The following is a 17,962-nucleotide window of genomic DNA, read 5'->3' as shown; positions in this document are numbered from 1 at the left end:
CAGTCAATCACACATTGTGTCTGCCACTCCTTTCTTTTCACTCTTCCCCTGCTCCAGTGTGGAGTCCCTCCCACAGAATAGAGTCTTTCACAAACTTCTTCAATGTAAGTGCTACAATTCTTCACAAAATATTCCACTGTGTGTCCTTTCCATGGGTACAGTCCCTCAGGAACAGACGGCTCCAGCATGGGTACTCCATGGGGTGGTAAGTTCTGTCAGAAAGCCTGCTCCCACATGAGCCCCTCTCTCCACAGAGTCACGGGTCCTGCCAGGAGCCTGCCACAGTGCAGGCTTCCCATGGGATCACATCCTTCCTTGGGCATCTGCCTGCTCCACTGTGGAGTCCTCCCCTGGCTGCAGGTGGATCTCTGCTCCCCCATGGCTGCAGGGGCAGGACCTCATCATGGGCTGCACCATGGGCTGCAGGAGAATTTCTGCTCTGGGCCTGGAGCATCTCCTCCCCTGTTCTTCCCTCACTGTCCTTGGTGTCTGCAGAGGTGTTACTCTCACATATTCTGACTCTTCTCTCCTGGCAGCTGCAGTGCAGCAGTTTTTCACATTTTCTCAAATATGATACCACAGAGGAACTACTGATACCACTGACTGACTTGCTGGCTTTGGCCAGTGACGGGACCATCTCACAGCCATCTGGAACTGGCTCCATCTGACACGGGGGCAGCTTCTGGCAACTTCTTATAGAAGCCACACCTGCAGCCTCCCTGCTAAGGAAACCTTGCCCAGCAAACCCAATACAATGTATTCATTTTTACTGAATAGAATAAAATCACTGGAAGCAGAGAGCAAAGCATCAATTTGAAAGATCATGACTAACAAAAGAAAGCAAGATCAACAGCACCTTGAATACACACTAAACATAATGCAGAAGAGACAGTATCATCCAGTGAAATATTACTCTTTCCTGAAACTTTTGGATGATTCCCTGCACACTCTCGTCATCCAGCTCCCTGGCAGCCCAACAGTATCTGCATCTCTGCCAGAACCCTGTAGGACATTTTCATTTAACTATATGTCTACTATGGTTTAATGAGCATTACATAAAAAAACCCACAAAACAACAAACCAAAAACCCAGACACCAAAAAAGCCTCAAAACAAACCAAACCCAACCCACACAGCCCCCCTGAGTTATCACATTTCTTTGAAAATTCTGAATTCAGGCATATCACAAGTAGAATTTAAGTTCACTGTAATTTTGTTCCAAATCTCTGTTAATTTGCTGTGAAAGCAATAGTTTCACAGTACCATTAGTCCCTTAAATTTCCTGTCTGATGCCAACAGGATGTGACCGCTCATGCTCTAAAACTGGTGAAAGCCCCTTTTTCCTCCCCTCATGCCTTTCAATAGGGTGTTTACTAGTTAGATCAGCAGCAGAGCTGAAAATGAAACCAGTTATCTGATGCTTATACAGAAAAGCACAACCAACCATCTGGTCAGGTTCTTTTTAACCTACTCCACTACCTAGAAACAAGTTCAGAATTATGGAACTTAGGATGTATAAACATAGGAAAGGGAAATATTCTTTTGAGGAGCATGTAACAAAACATACAAGCTGACAACAAGAAGAAGGCTTATTTGGCTGACAGAAGTCCCAATATACTCCATTGAAACCAAGAGTTATGCAAGAAATACTATTTGTTTAGAATCGTATTTAATCGAGTAAAAAAACCAAAACAATCTCAAAATAATTTGTAATTTCATCTACATTTTAAAATCACTAGGAAATGAAGCTTTACACAAGTTCAAGGGGTTTTTTCTTCCTAAAGCAGCAACGTGCACCACAGAAGATACCAAGGCACAAGCTATTTAGCTTGTTGATGAAAGATGCTAGATTGTGAAAACTCACAGCACAATTTAGATAAATCTCATCCAGATAATGACAGCACATAACCTCATGAATTAGGGGAATGGTGTTCTGAGTCGGTTGAGGCTTCCCCTAAAAATCAATCCAGTCCTCTTGGACAAGAATGGAAGTCATCTTGATCTGACAAATAGCTATCAACACCTTATAAACCCTACCTTATGTTTTCCTGCAATTCTTTTTCCCTTTAGGAGAGGAAACTATGACTCAAACCTGAAGGGCATTAAGAAGGAGCTTAAATACGAAAAGATAGTATATACTGTGAAGAGATTGTTGTTTTGTAAGTGGCATTGGCATTCCTTGGTCGAGGTGCCAAAGCTTCATCTGGTGATAATGCCAAGTGCTAAGGTATTTTCACTTCCTTCTTCCTCTCATCCAACCTATTTCTTCCTGTTTCTTCTATTAAAAAAAAAGGTATCTTGCAAAATTGAAATGGTTGTGTCATTTATTTCACTGAATGCACTTGGCAAACATTGGGGAGGAAAAAGGAGTGGTAGGAAATAAAAGGGATTTTGGAATAATTTGACCATTTTAATGTAAAGCTACAATCTGAGTTTCCTCACTTCTGGTATGAAAACAATGCTCAACTGCATCCATAGCTGCACATTCTCATGCAGGAAGGGCACACCAAAAAACCTACACTGTTATTTGCTCAGATACTGTACTCATAGCAAAAGAAACAAAAGGCATTAATAGAATCATAGAATGGTAGGGGTTGGAAGGGATCTTTAGAGATCATCTAGTCCAACCCCCCTGCAGAAGCAGGGTCACCTAGATCAGGTCGCACAGGGACATGTCCAGGTGGGTCTTGAAGAGCTCCAAGGAAGGAGACTTCACAACCCCTCTGGGCAGCCTATGCCAGGGCTCCATCACCTGAACAGTGAAATAGCTTTTTGTTATATTTAAGTGGAACTTTTTGTGTTCCAGCTTTATCCCATTACCCCTTGTCCTGTTGTTAGCTACTATAGAAAAGAGGGATGTCCCAACCTCCTGACACCCACTTTTTAGACATTTTTAAATGTTAATAAGATCTCCCCTCAGTCTCCTCTTCTCTCCAGACTAAACAGCCCCAGTTCCCGCAGTCTTTCGTCTTATTAAAGATGTTCCAGTCCCCTGATCATCTTGGTGGCCCTGCGCTGGACTCTCTCCAGAAGTTCTCTGCCGTCTTGAGCTGAGAAGCCCAGAACTGGACACGGGACTCCAGATAAGGCCTCGCCAGGGCAGAGTAGAGGGGGAGAAGAACCTCCCTTGACCTTCTGGCCACACTCTTCTCTTTCCTCATGAAACAATGGTGAATGATAACAATGGCAAGAGGAACATATAAACAATAACCAATTGTTAAATGCAAAATATGAGGATGCTTGCTGTATGTTTTTGAGAAAACAGAACAGAGAGGGCAGAAATCAGTTTTGGTTCTACTAATTCAACAGCTTCTAGGATATAAGCTAAACCTGTGATACTCCTAGCTTCTTGAAATACAAAACTCAAAGCTGGTAAGCAAGGTCAAAGCTTTGGGGTTAACTGTTTTCCAAGTTCTCAATGACTATACCCAAAAGTCTAAAACATAAACAAACAAAAACATTCACCCACCTCCAAGTGTCAGGACAGCAAATTAATTTCAGGTAACTCCCAGAAAAGCAACACTGTGTGTGAATTCTTGAGATGCTTAAATTACCTGTTTCTGGTATTCTATTAAGTACCTTTTAACCAGACTTTAATTTTCTACTTTTATTTTGCTTCAAAATATTCACAAGTTGTTTACATAATCTCTTAAGTTTTAAAGCTTAAGGTTTATAAAACCTCTTTACTTAGTTGTAATGGTGTTGATGGCAACATTTTCTTCATTCAACAGTAGTTTTCTCCTGCTTTGTTGAATCTACAACTTATCTAACCGGGTATGTGTTGCAACAATAGTTTCACAGCATAGAAATTTACCTAAACTGTCTATGCTAAAAAAAGTCAAAGAGCTACCATGAAAAGTAAACTCCACCCCAAGTACATAAAAAGAAATGCTTGGATTTATTTGTATTCATTTCTAGAACTATAAAAAAGCAGCAGTACAACAAAGCAGTCAGTACTTGGCCTTTATCATGCCAAAAGCTTAGCAATGACAAAACCAGACAGACTTCATGAAAACAAAACAATAGAAGTAGTATTTTTTTAACTGAGAAAAGCAGCAAAAAACCTGTTTGCAAATATCTCCTTAATAAAATATTCTACTTCAGGTACAGCTTTTAACTGAAATGCAGTAATATTAAATACAATTATAATCCAAGACCAAAGCATCAGTAAGTCAAAGGCATACGAGAGTACAGATTCACAATTCAAGGCAAGATCTATTACAGAAATATCTTTAGCAAAACAGAGCATGAAAAAAATTACAGATTAGGTTTACAACAAAAAATAAATTTAAAACTGTTCATATACCCAAACAATTATAATTTTGGTGCTTTTAAATATTTAGATTGACTTTTCATATTAACACTACATAATAATTACACAGCAAGACACACAGTTAGTCTTCACACATTCCCTTCTGCTCTTTTTCTGAGGCAGCCTGAGAAACTAACTTCCATCTGAACAGTCAATCAATCCAAGTAAGTGCCACCAGAATAGTTCATCTGAAGAATAGTCTTTAATTGTATACCATTAACAATGCTGCTGAGATTAGCATTAGATCTGAGCTTCATTTCTGACATTTGCCTTGATTGCACATTCTTTGGGTGTGTATTCATCGTGTTACTAAGAAAACATTAAGAGGAATAAACTGATTTCTAAAAACACTATGCTCAAGTCTCACCCATTTCTCCTTCCTAAATAAAAAAAGCGCCATATAAATTCAAGGAAATTTACTATGAGAAACTGGAGTTTAAAGATGATTGCAAGAGTCTCTCAAAACTCCACAGACTTACTTTAAAAATCCATGACACTGATATCTCAATATTTCAACACTGATGTTTTCAAGTGGCTGAAGAATTCTTGTATATTATGGTATTGATATGTTTGGTTTTTGTGGTCGTCACCTTTGTTAATACACAGCTGGGAACATGAAACATCTCTGTAGGATAGTGGAATGAATTCTGGCCCCCTTTAGCCATTATATATTTTTTTTTTAAACATACAGTAGAAATAAACACAGCAACTGTACAGATCATAACCACAGGTATTTGCTGCAGCTAACTGCCCCAAGCTACTTCAGAACCACTTTGCTTTCAGAATCCACTAATTTCTATATTAAATAACTCCATTTTATTCCACTGTTGCTGTGAAAAAGATCCATGGAAAAAAAAACCCCACAAGTTCATGAATTTCCATACAAAGAAAACAAAGGAAATTAAATACACAGAGCAACTAGACTAAGAGATGGTAAGCCTCTGGAAGAGGTATAAAACTGTATTAAACCGCTTATGCCTTGGCTTTAGTTCTTCCAGGGATTACGTCTGGATCTACCATACAAGTAAATGCTGTGTATCACATACTGTCAACATGTATTCAAGAAGAAAGGAAGAGATACCATCTTAATTCCTCCATTTATGACAAGAGATGAACCAGCACAGGACAGAGGAAGTGAAAGGATGAGACATTGATAGTCATTTGCCCACAGGAAGCAAAGAACCTGATGGTAAGGATGGTGAGCACAGCTGAGGCAGCACAGCAGCAGTAGCACAGGTGCTTAGCTCAATAGAGAATGCCAAAGCACACAAGCCTACCAGCCTTGTAGACTACACAGAAGTATGCCAAATGCAACCATGTGCATATGCTTCTATATCTTCCTAAATATCCACGTTCATAGCAATGCCACATAAATATACAGAAGACTCTCTATGTTTTAAAATGATATTTTGTAGTAAGTCTCAAAATTACAGTCACAGAAGTCTCACTGTTTAGTAGCATTTCCACAATCTGAGTGGCACTATTAATAAAATCAGAGCAGATGGAAGCCACTGTCATGTGTTGGTGGTTCGGGTAGATATTTTTGGAGGGGGGGATGGGGAGCAGTATGCAATAATGACAGAAATATAAAGAGAAGTTCTGAAGACAAAATATTCTATTGGGCATTCTTTCTATTCATGAGAAATACTTGCCTCTAGAAATCTTTACAATTAGGGAAAAATAACTTAGTGCCATCTGCACTAGCATCATTTAATAAAGAAAAAGGCTGATTCTGAAAATACGTTGCTTTTCCACAGAGCTTTGAATAGACAGTTGAATTTTATTTGGCTTCTTAATTCTTTTCATATTCTTAAGTATGCTCCCTAGCTAAAGAATATTAATAAATCAGTAAGAAAAAAAATATTATATGATATGATGTTTGCCTAAGCTTTCGATTAGCAAACGAGAAGGATGGACAGTAAGAAGCCCAACAAGCATTCAAAGCATTTTTTCAAGTATCTTTCATCCAAATTTTTCAAAACTATACTTGGTTTTCCTAAGTAGTGAGAAAAATATAACAATTTAGAAACAATACAGAATGCCAACACTCCATAAACCAAAACTTTTAATAATGGACACTGAGCTTACTTAAAACAGCATTTTTTTTTCCTGCAATGTAGTTTCCCATGTTCTCCTCTTTCTATATATGTACACAATGATATGTAAATACATTTATTTACTTGGCTCTTCAACAGATATTTATAACTATAAAAATATACTATATATTGTGAAGCTGGTTCAGAGGAAGCAAAAACCATGTACTTACCACTGTGTTACTTTTTTCTCCCTGCTACTTCTTCCCTGAGGTTTCAAAGCCAACATTCTGTTTAAAACAAAAGTACAAAATTTCAGTTAACGCCGTCCCTACTCGGTAAGAACAAAAAGATATTTTACTGTATTGGATATTTTTTTTTTGTTTTCAGAGCTTTGATTTTCTTTCTGTGTGTGAACACTATTTTGAAGACTTCAGAGAACTTGAAAGACTTTCAAACCAGTAAAAGTTACATACATAATTTGGGAGATTTTGTGTGTGTTACATAGTACAAAACATCACAGCCTATCCTACTTTATTTTTTACTTTATAGCATTCTGTCTACAAAGCTGTTTCATTTCCACTCAATTATTAATTCCTGTATTAAATTATTGAATCTCTTAAATTAGGCACCTCTTCCACAGAATTCTGAAGAAAGTTAAGAAAAAAAAAGCAGAAATTTACAGAACATGAAAAGAACATACATATATCATTAACTTTAGGACTTTTTTAGAAAGTTGCCAACACATTTAAGGTGGCGTATCAGATCACTGACACTATCTTCACTGAAGTAGAAAAAGTATAAACAAACAACATTCAGCACATTCCACTGAACACATTCCAAATCAGTGGCAGGACCTATGGAAAGGATAATTTTTGCCTCTAACAAAGACAGAAGTATAAAATATCTTCAGAGGGATTAAATCATAGAATCATAGAATGGTAGGGGTTGGAAGGGACCTTTGGAGATCATCTAGTCCAAACCCCTTGCAGAAGCAGGTTCACACAGATCATAAACTGAGCATGAAGCTATGCAGAACAGCTAAAGAGCTGAGTCAACCAGACTACAACCTGTCAAATTTGTGGTACCTATAAAAAAAATTGTCTGGAGCACAGGTAGCAGCTTTATTCTATCAATTTACTTATAAGTGGAACTGTATTTAACTTCTTTCCAATAAAAAGCAGAATCAGCCTATCATAAATGTGTCCCTGCAAAAAATTCTAAACCAAATAGAAAATGAAAACTGTTCCAGAAGGAATAAGGTTGGGGGTAAGAAACAAAACAGCAGTACAATGATAGAACAATTAACTCCTTCAGGAGTCAGGATTGCCAGAGTAGGATTTTGCTGTAACCAGCTTTCACATGGTACGTGCCCCATTCCTCATTCAGAAGCCACTGGTCATAGCTTCTGCATTCATACCAAATGGACACCAACACACCGTATTGCATAAATCCATTCATTTATTCTCCACTGAAGGACAATCAGGACATGCAAATACCAAGGAGGAAAAGAAAGACAGGTGCAAATAGCAAGTAGCAAAAGTAACATAGGTAAAAGCAACATTAGAGCCTCAGGTCTTACCAGTTTGCTGGAAACTAAAAAAAAAAAGCTTCTATCAGTTTAGTCATTCTCAGAAACACAGAACAGCAGCACTCAAGACAATTAAAAAGATCAAGAGAGACAGCAAGGATCAAACCTGGGGTCTCAGCAGCAGAGATTAACAAACTGCCATGGCTGCATGCTTCTTTATTTTCCCATAGCACTTAGTTCCTATTGGAAAACCATTTAATCTTTACAAAAGCTATTCAGAGGCACCGGGCACAAACCCCCAAACATGAAGAAATTAAGTTTTTCAAAAGCTCTGTTAGGATAAACAGAATTAATCCAGAGACTACCATGGTGCACGGCTGGATCTGACAGAGGGACAGTCAGGTGATTGTGCCTTTGAAAGAACAAGGCATAAGGTCAAGACTTTCCAGGCAGAGCACTCAAGCTAGAAAAATTATCAAAGAGATAGCTTGTCCTATAATAATCACAAAAACAAAAAAGGGATTACTCTTGCATCATATCCTGACACCTGTTAGGCTGCCTCTGTTGAAACGCCCCAAAGAATAAAATCCAGTGGTAGGGAGCCATTAGCAAGTCATGCACCATTTACAGATTTCCAAACCAAGAACAAGGAAACTCATCTGATCCCAGCTACTCAGAGAAGATAAGGAGGGGGGAGGGGAGGACAGGACTACACACCACCACCTGAGTATTCTAGGTTACTCTGCTTTGGAGATTAAGCAGCTATATTCTGAACAAAAGACAGCAGATACAGAATCAGACAAATGATGTTACCTTAATGAGTCACCTGAAACTGTGACATTGAGTCAGATACAGGCTTAAGGTTATCAGAAGAGAATAGCTAACAGTTTTGCTGTATACAACTGTAAGCACTGAGTCTCTAATAGCAGGAATCCTCCAGGCTTCCACGCATTCATATCTTCAGGTCAGGTCCAGTTTGCAGGAAAGCACAGGAAACTCTCAAAGAAAACAGACCTGGGTCTTTGGAGGGGCCCAAGATAACCATGCACCAAGACCTTCACTGGCTCAGTCCACTGCTTTCCTACTTGTTTTGCAGAAATGGTAACAGGTGCTTTAGCTGACTAGTTATAAATTACTCTCAAGGTAAAAATAACTAATGAAATCTTATTTAACCCTTAATCAACCATATCAGACTGAGTCTCATCTGTCTGGTTCTTCCAATCAAAAAAGCATAGAAGAACAGCCCTAGCAGTCTGCTTAAAGCATAGGGTGAGTACCTGGGGGAACTATCACATATATATTCATCTTATTCTTCTTTTGGTGTAACAAGACTGCTGCTATAAAATGTTGGCCAGATGGACTGCTGGTCTGCTCCAGTACAGCTGTTCTGATCACCTCACTGTACTATAGAGTTTGCTCAAGTCTCCAAGTACTTTATTTTCAGTTTACAACTGGTTTTAGACAAGCGAGGCCTGCAAAAGAAAGATGTTGACTCAACATCTTTCTTACTATAAATTTTCACACAAATACCTTTCACCTCAAATTCTCAGCATTCTCTCAGTTGCTTATTGGAGGACTTTGAACAGATATATGCACCCAGAATGCTAGTGGAAAACTTTAACACAACAGATTAAGAAATAGGGTTATACTTGAGTATGCTGAAAGTCAATAAATAACCCCCATGCAGTTTTTACTTCCTCCAGTCTGTTTCAAAATAAACCAACAGAACCAATCAAACAAAACAAGTCAGAGAAGTCACAGTACTTATACACTTAATTTAAGGGAAAATTGCAAATAAGTATCTTTAAAATTGCTTGCTTCAGATATATTTCCGGCAGCCTTTAGCCCATGTCAAGCATCCTCCACTTTAAACAGTACAAACAGTAAGAAGAGTGAGTTGTTTCTTTAAATAACTCCAGAAGACTATTTGCAGAAACCTGGTTATCTATACTTGCTATTAAACATCCACTCACATTCAGTGAGAAAGTACGTTTAGCTAAAAGACTTCACATTGATCAACATTGTACATAGCTGAGGCACACATTAGGCAGAAATAGATAGATGTCATACTACAGCACTGAAATCCATTTTGTAAACCAAGAGCTATTTATAGGTCAATGAGATTAGTTGTATTTTTTTTCTGTTTGGAAAAAGGACCAGGAAGACAATGAGCTCTAAAGCAGACCCAGGAAGTGTCAGTATCACTGTCCTTAAAGAAGTGAGTTTTGCCTGCACAAATATATCCATTTCTGCCTGCACAAGGATATGTATAACCAGAATATTTTTTTAAGTATCATGGGAGTATATACAGATGTGCATAACCATTAAATACACAATAATAATAAAGAAGTTTTACTGTCAGTGGTTACTGGTAAGATTCTTATTCAATCACAGCCTGCTAGGTAAGTGAGGGATGTGTGCCTTACAGTGAGTTAGATTTGAAAAAACCGTAACATATGGTCCTAATTGAGGAAATAAAAGGTAAACACAGCTGGCAAAATATCTCTAGTTAGTAACCTTTTGAAATGAAACAGACTTCTTGTACAAAGTAGGAGGGTCTGCAGACCACAGGCAGTTGGGGAACCAGGAAAAGGCATTAGGAGAGTGCCAGGAAGGCACAAAGGATTTGGAGACCATTCTCAAGAGTGCATCTTGAGCATCTTGTTCTTCCTGGAAGATGCTCTTTCTTGTTACTTTGGCGTCTGAACCAAAGCTGTAAGTTTTAAGTGAAGTAAAGAAACAAATTTCTGCTGCCTGGATTATATCATCGATGAAAACCTGACAAGCTTCAGGAGCAGCACTATTTTTCCACTGGTCTTGGGTGGACAATTTTAAGATGCTAATTATGATACACTAAGCAACATCAAACCGACCGACTTGAGGATTTGTTACATCCTACCACCAATGCTGTCATAGCTGCTGACAACCAGAATCCTTCAAGGCAGGAAGAGGACAGCTGATGGCATATTCTCAATGAGCACATAAGATTCACATTTGTTTCCAGCATGCCCAAAAATAACTTGTATTTGGCAACACTGTTGGTATAAAGAAGAGGACATGCAGTTGAGAAGTGTTCTGCCATGGGACAGCAGCAGGCTTATCAACAAGAATGGAAAACACTATTTTATAGGTCCCTGACTGGCTAACTTGCTATACAAGTTCTGTTTTAAGAGTTTCACTTTCTTTGCCAGAATTGCTACAGCTCCGTTAGAGATCTTTTTAACTACCTTAAAATTGTATTAAATGCCCAGAGGCTAGTAAAACGAAACTTTGTTCATTACTTACAAGATTGTAACAGAACATTTGGACAATACAGTTAAGGAAACACATTATACATGCACAGAGGTAGACATATCTGATGACTTTTGTTGTTGATTGCCTTCCCTTGGGGAAGCTGGTCAAAGAAGAACCTCCAAAGCATAAAGATCGTAAATTTGACCTCAATTTTTAAAATCAAACTGTTTCCAAATTATTTATCTCACTTGTACAGACATAGCTTCAAAAAACTCTCATTGTATGGGTGTTTTGAGTGCAGAATGTGGGTTTGCAACAAAATAGACATACCTAGATTTAGAAAAACTTCTTGGGGTCCTGGAGTTGAAAATCTCTTTTTATAGTAGTGCCATTAGTGCAGAAAAGGTCAATATAGCTGAGTTTGATCTCATCAGTGAAGAACTCTTACAATGCACATGCACCAGATGGGAAGAGTTTCTCAACCCTTAAAACTGCAAGGAATCATTTAGGAATCAAACTGATCATTTCTCAAAGCATAAGCCTCAGCATATATGCTCTGAAAAACTGTTCTGTAATAAAACCAAAATATAACATTGTTATTAAGCATAAACAACTATAGCTACAAGACCATCAAAAGGCCTAGCTGTTGCAGACAAGCAATTGTGTTGCAACTTTTAACTACATTTAAACCAAATAGTCCCTTAAAAGCAGCAAGATAGAGGACTGTTTTCCACTGTTTGCCCCAAGTAATTAGACATAAGCTGGAAGAGACCTCTCCAGGCCATGTGGTGCAAGCCACCAACAACACTACCACATTAGGGCCAACTGCAACAATAGATACAATGAAGTCAAAAGCTACTTCTGAGTTAAGGTCAATGCCAGTATATACATAAAAGAAGCACATCAGTTGGCCTATTTGCAAAAACCTGCAGGGGAGAAAACTGAAATTTAGTGCTTTTCATGAACCATAGAGATGCATGCTGCCATGTCTTCACTAAAGCAAAATTATCTAGTCAATGTAATTGCTATTTGAGGTACTCTTTTTCCAAGTCTTACTAAAGAAGCTGAACAATCACACATGACTCAATCATTCATGAATTCATGATATGTAATGCTTCAACTCAGCAATTCCAGTATCCTTTCCTATTATGAAAATAAAAGTATCAGGAAAATCCCTGTATAGAACCAAGATGGCTTACATCAATGGGCTGAAAAAATCAGAGAAATCAGTATTTAATTGGAAATTATTTCTCCTTTACAAGAGGTAAAAAATACATTCATCAAAGTAGATCTAATGTTTACCGACTTGCAAATTATTAATTTCTATAAATCAAGATTGTAAATGTGAAGAGGACTAAATTGTTACTACATACTGTTGCTAACAATTCTGCCTAAGGCTTTACTGATGTTTACTGGCTCTGTGACTCAGATGCCATTGCATTAGCTCGAATATCCATAGATCAAGCCAGGAATAAAAATGTAGAAAATACATAGATATGACACTGATTTTATACTCCAAACTTAATGCTAAAAATAATAATTTTAGGAAAGCTTTATAAAAATATATTAGTACTTAATATACCTCCATCCTTAAACATTGTATTATTTTAATACAGACTTTTTTTAAACACAAAATCATAGATCAATTTGTTTCTTGTCTCTGAAGTACACAATAAAGTGGTATTTGAACTCCAAAAAACAAACCATGCACAACAGAAAACTACCTGAGGCCTCTGATCAAGATAAACTGCTTCTTAGACCCCTTACCTTGACCTCATAGATCAAGCCTAGGGATCATCATACCAGCATGTCTCAGAACAGCAACAGTTTGCATCTCAAGCACTGTCACAATTCGTCACCAAGTTACTTTTCTCTAAGTGAAATTTGGAAATTTGTATTAACTCACTAAAAGTGAGTAGCCAGGTCAAGCTACACACAGAGGTCTAGTTAAGCCTGAAGCAGCTTTGCTACTACTGGTAACACAAAGCATCCAACTCAATCTAAAAAAAAAAAAAAAAAAGGCATTATTTTTAAGTTATGACAACTCTCACTCAAACTTCTGCCATTTCAAAGATTTCCACTGCAGCTACAGCAGCAGCAACTTTACAGTGGACCTATGTCACATTAGGAGGCCAATTAGCACCACAAACAATGTGACAGGACCACTAGGGATAAGGAAAGAGACTGTGAATCCATGAGAAAACTGTTTAGATACAGTACCCTCACCTTTTGCTCCTATGCAACCGCCTTCCTTCTTACCCTTTTCTTCCTCCTCCATTCGTAAGCTTTCTTAATAGCTTTTTCAAACCTATTATTATTAGCCACAGCAAATGTGCTCAGATCTCAGCCTTCTTTCAGAGCAGCACAAGAGATGGTGATGATGAGAAAGAAGAGGAATGTGAAAAATTTGGGAAACAAGTGACTAAGATAATATGAATGCTTAAGGGATGGAATATGCCTATTCAATCAGTAGTTAGAAGCTAAGCCATACACATACACTAAACCACACTGGAATGTATACCACTGTTTCTAGATAGGATACACTTGATCTGAATTAAATAGGTTGTCAACTTTTATGATGTTATTATTGTGATCCTTGCCTCTTTTACCTACTGCCACTTATCCCACAAAAACTTTTCCTTCCTCTGTTTCATCACACCCACATCTTCCACTAGATATTTAAATAGTTCAGGGAGGGTCCTACCTAATTTTTTTTTGTGCAGTAGTTAAGAAACATGAGACCATGTCTTATAGGGATCATGGGCGTGTACAAAAGGCTGGTGACACCCAACATGCACACTTCTATAAGTGATTGGCTAAATATTACATTAAGTAAATTCTGACTCACTAACACAAACAACCTGTTAAGTACTTAGTATGAGGAAGACAGAAGTGATCTAGACCCTGAAGTCATTGGCTACCAACCATGAACAAAACCACTGACTACCAAGCATGGAGAGTTAGAACCTCTGGCAAAAATCTGGGATATACAGAATTTTCCAATCACAACTCAGCAAATTCAGCAAATCCTAGGATGCAACATCCATCTGAATGGCCAATCCCAAGATTGTCACAGAGTGTGCATTCTTGTCCCAAAATATGAATGACCTGAGACTGAAGTCATCTCAGACATCATCTAAGTATGGGTTTCCAACATCCCTGATGAACTGCCAATTACTTATACACCATTAATAATTCCAACAAAGGTGGTATATTTCTCTCCATTTAAAACCTAGGCAGATGCAATCTCAATATACTTCCTGTATCAGGTAGCCATTTTTTCAGTTATGCTGCAACTTACACACAAATTTGGATCCTAGAGCTGTTTCAGATTACTAAAATACCAGTGGCTGTAGATACATGCTCAAAACAGAAACCTAAGCACAGACAGACTACAAATTTTACAGGTTCTGGGCTTGTGGCACTTTAAATGCATTTGTTTGTCTTGTGCATGTGGCCTTTTAGTATTACTGGCTAGTCCATGAAATTCTATACCACTGTTTGAGCTGCTAATCAGCTGAGGCTATATATTTTAATATGTCAAATTATCAAGAACTGGATGCATCTTTTACATTTCCCATATTTCAAAACAAAATTTTATCACATAGGGGAGATTTCAGATCAAAATTGTTTCAAAACTAGCAAAAACTAACAGCAAGCAGTTGCTATAATTGTACACTTAATTATAGATCTCACTCTACCAGCTAAGTCATTGTTAGGGTATGTAAATTCCTGAGTTTTCTTTCCTTCCAGGACAGAGGTGAGTGGTGCTAGTCGAGTAATACAAATCTATTTTAAGGTGTCATTTTACCCACACACATATACTGGCCCTACTTTTCAAATAACAATTGTTATTACAAACCTTTTACTTCCAACTGGATTTGTTTTGTTCCTCACTGTTCTAATAAGCTGAATTAGGAGACATCACTGACAAGACCAATTACAAATCCAAGAACTTGGTAACAAAATTGCTAAACATTCATAACTATGAATGAAAATAACCTCAGCTGTCCTCTTACCATGTAAAGTGACTCAAAAATATTAGTGTTATTACTTGTTCAAGTGGATTTAAAGAAAAAAAGTACTGTCAGATACTCTTTATAGCTTCACTGTCTATTACTGTGCACATCAATTCACTGTCATTAACATAACATTATGAAAATCAATTCTGAAGGTCAGTATTCTCTATAAACAGTAACAGAAGAAAACACCAGGAGAAATAACGCACTTCTATATTCAAAACAAGAATTAGATAGCGGAGCAGGAACAGCACAGAATCAGATATATGATTTTTTTTTTAAATCCACTGAAGTAGGGATATACTTTCAAGGCAACTGCCTGATATTAAAACTTTTTATTAAGCTGTGAACAATTAAACAGGAGTCTTGTTGGAAGTTGAAGTTTCTTTTCTGAATCAGTATTAAATTTATAACCACAACAGTTACTGATTGTGACTAAACACATGCAACATCAAACCAGAATTTACTTCTACTCTATTACACTTCACATAGGCATGTGCCATCTGCCACTGAAGTATGATCTGTTTCTCCATGACATTATCACATTACTCTTGAAAAGACTAATCCTGCTGCTTAATCTCTCAGTTTGAGCTAGTTTCTAAAGACTAAGACTTCGCTTTTTGTCAGATCTTTTCACTACTTGCTTGAGAAACAGTGAAGAAACAGTTTGTCACTTTTCACCATATAATTTTGAACTTGTTGCAAGCTAATTTAACTTCTAGAATAGTACTTGCATAATATACTTACTTCAAGGATGGAATGGACCTATAACTTCCCCCTGGATTTTTTACTACATAACAAGATAATAATCCTCTTCTAATACAAGGACGATCCAGGTAAAAAGACAAACAGTTCACTAAAGTGAGAAGAATTTCTATCATTTGAAATCTCAGAACTGCAAGGTATTTAATCCCCAGCTCACAGGAAAACTCAAGGAAACTAATACACTGAGTTCAAGTGAATGAAAAACAGTCTTATTTTTTTTCTGCTAAAAAAAACCTCTTCAGATTGAAGTAACTCATGTAGAGATGGCTTCTGAATCTGAAAAAAACCCCCACCCAGATAATTGTTATTTAAATTCTGAGTACAACATGGCAGCATCTGGAAAAGAACAGGATGCAAGTTTGCTGCACTACCTCTTATAATGAGGTTAAAGGGAGGGTTGTTTTCCCTCAATCTTAATGGTTTTTATTAAACTTAATCTAAACTAATGCAGCATAAACATAACATGCAGAAAATACTGCTTGTGTGTAGTCTGCAAATCACTTCCAATTTCTCTTTAACAGTTATCCTGGAGAAATATACTGCCTGGAGGAAAGTGCTCTTCATGTATTGATAGAAGTGCTACCCTAAACTGCATGCCATAAAAACGTATTTTGAAGTTTATATTCATGCATCTTCCAAAATCCTTTTCACAGCAGTTTTCTGTTTAAGTTCACGGTATCTTTCCTATAATATGTGAAATACATTATCAGAAAGCCAAACAATGGAGGGCTTTTATGGGTTTCAAGATACAACACCATTCTCACTTCTAAATGAAGGAGGACACAGTTAGATGTGAGCTCTTAAATCAACCTGGTATCTGTTTAATTTTATCTCAAATGAATTCTTCTGGATCTTCCAGATCTTCTCCAACAAGTTGATATAAGATGTGGGAAAAAACTCTAAATCGGCAGATTACTGAATTATGCATTCTTAGAGAGAAAAATGGACTTGTTAAACTCCATCAGATAGTCTCTCTATGCCATATTCTGTCTAGCAATAAGATCCCACAACTAAAAAAAAAAAAAAATTCAAGAATCTACCTTTTCCAACAGATTGATTTTTAACGTCAGACATCTTGGTTAACAGCTGAAAAAGCACTAGCATTTTATCCTAGTGATCAGTAGTAAGATTCATGGACTAATTCCATTCCAGATACTGGCTTTCATTTAATACCATTAGGGGATCAGAACTGAGATAGACTGATAATGTCATAGATAAAATAATTCAACACAGTTTTAATGCACGTAGTCTATAACAACACATATAGTCCAGTCTTCCCCTAAAACTATACAAATCTAGAAGATGAAAGTTGAAAATAAATGTTAACAGTATGATGTACAAAAACATGGAACCGAATGAGTACTCAGCAGTTAGACAGCAGTAGAGCTATTAGCACTCCAGTTAAGAAGAAATGTTCTCAACAGCTTCTGTTAGACCTGGCAGGCCCATATCAAAACCCATAGCAAACACGGAAATAGAGATTAACCACTTTATCTAACATGCACTAGCTTAATCACTCCCTACGGAAAACAATCTTTATGTCCAGTCAGTTACTGTTCATGTGAAGAAAATGACAGCTGACATGCTTCAGAAGGAGGGAAATTTCAAAGAGACTTTACTCTCAGTCAAAATAAATTTAAGATATATGGGTTTAAAAAAAAAAAAGAAAATTCAGGACATGAAAGGTAAGAAATACTTCGTTGGGCTGCTATCTTAGTTGACAGTAGCCTAACTGATCTTCTATCAATTCAAGATATGTCAAAGATCTAGTACTGCTCTACAGGTAATCCTCCCAATGAAAACATTCTCAATAAAGGTAAGAGTCACTGAGGAATCATCTTATTGGCTTCATTATACATTCCAATGTGTTTTCTTTTTAGCCCATTCCTCTCTACTCTTCTTCTTCTTCCTCTTTTTTTTTCAGCACGTTTTTCCTCCCACCAAGTTGCTTTCCTCACCTTTCCAACACTACAGTATCACTGACACTCTTCCATCTCACAGGAAAGCTCCAGACAATGAACACCTCTGGGGATTGCCTACTTAAATTCAGTAAATATAAAACCAGAACT

General features: G+C 37.3%; 1 protein-coding gene across 2 annotated transcripts in view; it reads right to left on the bottom strand.

Annotated features, from left to right (window-relative positions):
* ERBIN (erbb2 interacting protein) overlaps positions 1-17,962 on the bottom strand; it is a 111,779-nt gene that overhangs the window by 65,618 nt on the left and 28,199 nt on the right. For both annotated transcript variants that reach the window (XM_062019577.1, XM_062019578.1), the window contains one exon: positions 6,578-6,634. The gene's annotated coding sequence lies outside the window, so the exon portion shown is untranslated. The remainder of the gene's footprint in view (positions 1-6,577; positions 6,635-17,962) is intronic.

This window comes from Colius striatus, chromosome Z (genome assembly GCF_028858725.1).
Source record: "Colius striatus isolate bColStr4 chromosome Z, bColStr4.1.hap1, whole genome shotgun sequence".
Classification (NCBI taxonomy): Eukaryota; Metazoa; Chordata; class Aves; order Coliiformes; family Coliidae; genus Colius; species Colius striatus.
The sequence above is the reverse complement of the archived record's forward strand: the minus strand, read 5'-3'. Positions and strand labels throughout refer to the sequence as shown.